Here is a 3,607-nt window from a genome sequence, read left to right as displayed (position 1 = left end):
GGAAAATCTTGAAACTGTCAGACGCAGTACCAGTCCAAGCACTAAGATTGGAGCTATCTGTCACGAGCTCTTATGCTGTAGCAATCGCAAACATTATTAGGTGGGCCTACTATCTATTGCATGCAAAAGAGAATACTCTAAGGTCGCTGCTGAAAAAAGAAACCTTTGGGTCTGACTCTAAAAAGCAAGTTTTTCAAGAGAATATGACCGAAGCATTTCGTATTGCAAACATTGGTACTGAAGTGTTGCTTACTTGGTCACCAGCACAATTAAAACTATTTTTAAAATGCTTCACCCCAAAATTAAGTTACGAGATGGACTCTAGGCATTGCAATAAACTACCCACCTATAAACCCTTTGTTGACCTATTAGAATATAAACAATGTCGGTCTTACATAGGTTTAACCCTGACCCATGGGGCGAGGAGAACAATTGCTATGCTTCGACTGGGCATCCTTCCCGTACTTTCATATACCTCAAGATGGCTTCCGGGAGGATCTCCTTTATGTACTTTGTGTGCAGGCGGCGATCAGACTCTGGAGCATGTTCTATCTGTATGTCCAAATCAGAATGTAATTTTAGCTCGAAAAAGATTTCTAGAGCCCATATATCGTTCCAGCAGAATCTTGACGGTGAGAGACCTCATAAGTCTGTGTAAACAACCCCCGAACGAACTTGTCTGTTATAATTTGTATAAATTCTTGAAATCATTTTTATCTTTGTATTGAGAAACTGTATATTTTTTTTAAAAAAATATATGTAACATGTAACTTAATATTTGTGGTCCTCAGTTGAGTACCAGTACAAATAAACTTTTTTGACTTTTGACTTTGTAGAGGCTGCCATGACCGCAAACCTCTTACCGGCACCGTCCACTCTCCTTCCTTCTTTGTCTGGTGGTACCAAGGAAGTAACCACCGGGTTTTTAGAATTCCTCTGCGCCACCTGCGTCACAACTGATTCCGGTCTGGGCTGCCCTATGAGACAGGCTGCTGCAGACTCTGGCGCTCTGTACTTTTTTTCAATCCGAGGAACAGAAACCGCTATGGAAGCCGGTGTCTTCAAAATCTTTAGGCCCTCTTCCCAGATGTGAGGGATAATAGGAATTGAACGAACCGATCTTTTGGCATCGTCCTTGAAATCATACAAGAAACAATCCGTCTCTTGAACTTCCACATCCAAATTGAACCTCTTAGCCGCTTTTTCCATGATATCATGGAAACCTCCGATGTCTTGAGGAGGGGAGGTAGACGGTAGTGGGATAGGTGACGGAGCCGATGGCAAAATGTATTCATTCCATTCCTGCCCCGAAGCATCATGAACAAGTTCTCCTTCTTCAGGCTGTTCATCCTCATCGGAATCCGTTAGGTCATCCCTTATAGTTATCACCACTTGTTCTTGTGAGGCGGAGTTTGTTTTTGGTGGCTGTGAAGAAGGCACCTGCGTAGAGGGTTGAGAGGTGTTCGCCTCTGGGAAACGACGGTAGTAGTCGTTTATCATTAACCTAAGGTCAGATACAAGAGACACCGGTATGGAAACCGTCTCTTGCCGCTCTTCCTCACGTGAGTCCTCTTGTTGTTCCTCCTCCTCATTATAATCACCAGATTCCTGAAAAGACTCGTATCTGGAAGATTGAGGTCTGTCCTTGAAGGAATATACTTCCTCTTCGTCCATGTCTTGGCTCTTTATTTGAAGCTGAGAAGGACTGTAGGCGGCACCTGAGGACTCCTCTCCATCTGAGTCCTGCTCTAACAATGAGGACGGTGGCAAAGGTGAAATCTGCGTCCAGGAGGTGAACTCCGCAGATTTGCTGATAGTCGCCGAACCCCTGGTCGACTGAAAAGACCGTATAGAGATCATGGTCTTCGATTGTGACGATTTGAAAGCTTTCGCAGTTGTTAGAACGATTTTCGTCGACGGTGTCGTCGACGGTGCCGTCGACGGGACCATCGTCGACGGAGCCTTCGTCGACGGGACCATCGTTGACGGGGCCCCCGTCGACATCCTCGACGTCGAACCAGTCGTCGACGGAGTCGTCGTCGTCGACGTCGTCGACGGTGTCTTCGTCGACAGTGAAATCTTACTCGTCGACGTTGTTGTCGTCGACGTTGTCGCCGTCGACGCAGCCTTAGATCCTATCGTCGACGAAGCCGTCGTCGTCGACGAAGTCGTCGTCGACGGTGAAGTCGTCGACGGAGCTGAAGTCTTCACCACAGATTTTGGAGCAGAAGCTAGGGAACTGGTTGATGGAGCAGACCCAGGCCCTTTCAGACTTGACTGCTTTTTCAGAGGAGTAATAGGAAGAGATGATGTTGATTTCTCCTTTGATTTACTCTTTTTAGGCTCCACTTTCTGCTCAGAAACAGAGGCCTTTCTTTTCTTGGATGTCAAATGAGAAGATTCCTCCTCAAAATCTGAGCCTGATGTGGCCTTCTTCTTCTGAAGCCATAACAGCAAGCGAGCCTCTCTGTCTCTTTTAGTTTTGACAGAAAAGGTTCTACAGTATTTACAATCCTTAGCCACATGTTTAGGATGAAGACAGTAAAGGCAGTCCTTATGTGGGTCCTCAGAGTAGAGCCTGGCCTTCCCACAGGATCTGCAAGGCCTGAACAGCCTCTTTTTAGAGCTTTCAGCCATAATGAAAAAAATAGGTACACACAATACCTTAATCCAGAAGACAGGATAATAAGAATCCAAAAGGTCAAAAGTTCACTCAGGAACAGAAAACTGAGCAGAGCTCAGGGAGACTCCTTTCTCACACGAAGGCGGTTGGAAATCTGAGGCAGGAAGCTTCTGCTGGGGAGTGTGAGGGCAGGGCAGCAATGCTGATTGGCTAACTTTTGGACCAAACAAGGAAATGGTCTGGTTACCAAATATTACAGTCCCTATGGGGATTTTCTATGCAGTTTTTCTTCTCTATGATACTGCTTGGTCATTCTGTTACCGTGAGACTCCCACCATGACGACGGGGAAGATACAAGCATGTGAATCTATGAAAGATGTAATACTGGAGAATTTTGTTTTTCCAAATTTGTTCCTGGTGGTGGGGTGGAGGTAGCTTCAGGTTGCCCTTGCAACTCTAATTTCCTTGTGTGTATAACTTGGTATTGCTTGTTGAAAAATGGAGTTTGCACTAGAGAAACTAGACACCTATTCTGTGGCTCAGCTGAAAGATTTCTGCCAACAAATGGGGGTATTTTTTAAGCATGGTGCCAGGAAGGGGGAACTCCAAACCAGTCTAAGGGCTTGGGTGGAAGCACACAAAGAAGGTAAGGAGGAGGATGAAGGGACAGACCGGGACACGGTTGTGGAGATAGAGGGATTATTCCTCTCAGAGGGGGAAAACCTACTCCCAGGACCAGTGTCCTACTCCAGGAGGGGCAGTAGTGTCTCCGGGGGAAGCTTGACCGAAGCCGAGCTCACTGACAGGAGGGAAATGAGACAATTAAAATGGGAGTTGGCTAAACTGGAGCAGGAGAAGGAAGAGAGGAGGATGGCTCACGAGTTCAGGTTGAAGGAGTTAGAACTCCAGAAGCTGCGACGAGGGTCCTCTCCTGTAATGAATGGTGGCAGCGAATCTAAAGAGACAGCCAGGGAGTCCAGACCC

Source organism: Lissotriton vulgaris, chromosome 11, assembly GCF_964263255.1.
Source record: "Lissotriton vulgaris chromosome 11, aLisVul1.2, whole genome shotgun sequence".
NCBI classification, from domain to species: Eukaryota; Metazoa; Chordata; class Amphibia; order Caudata; family Salamandridae; genus Lissotriton; species Lissotriton vulgaris.
This window is presented reverse-complemented; position numbering follows the sequence as displayed.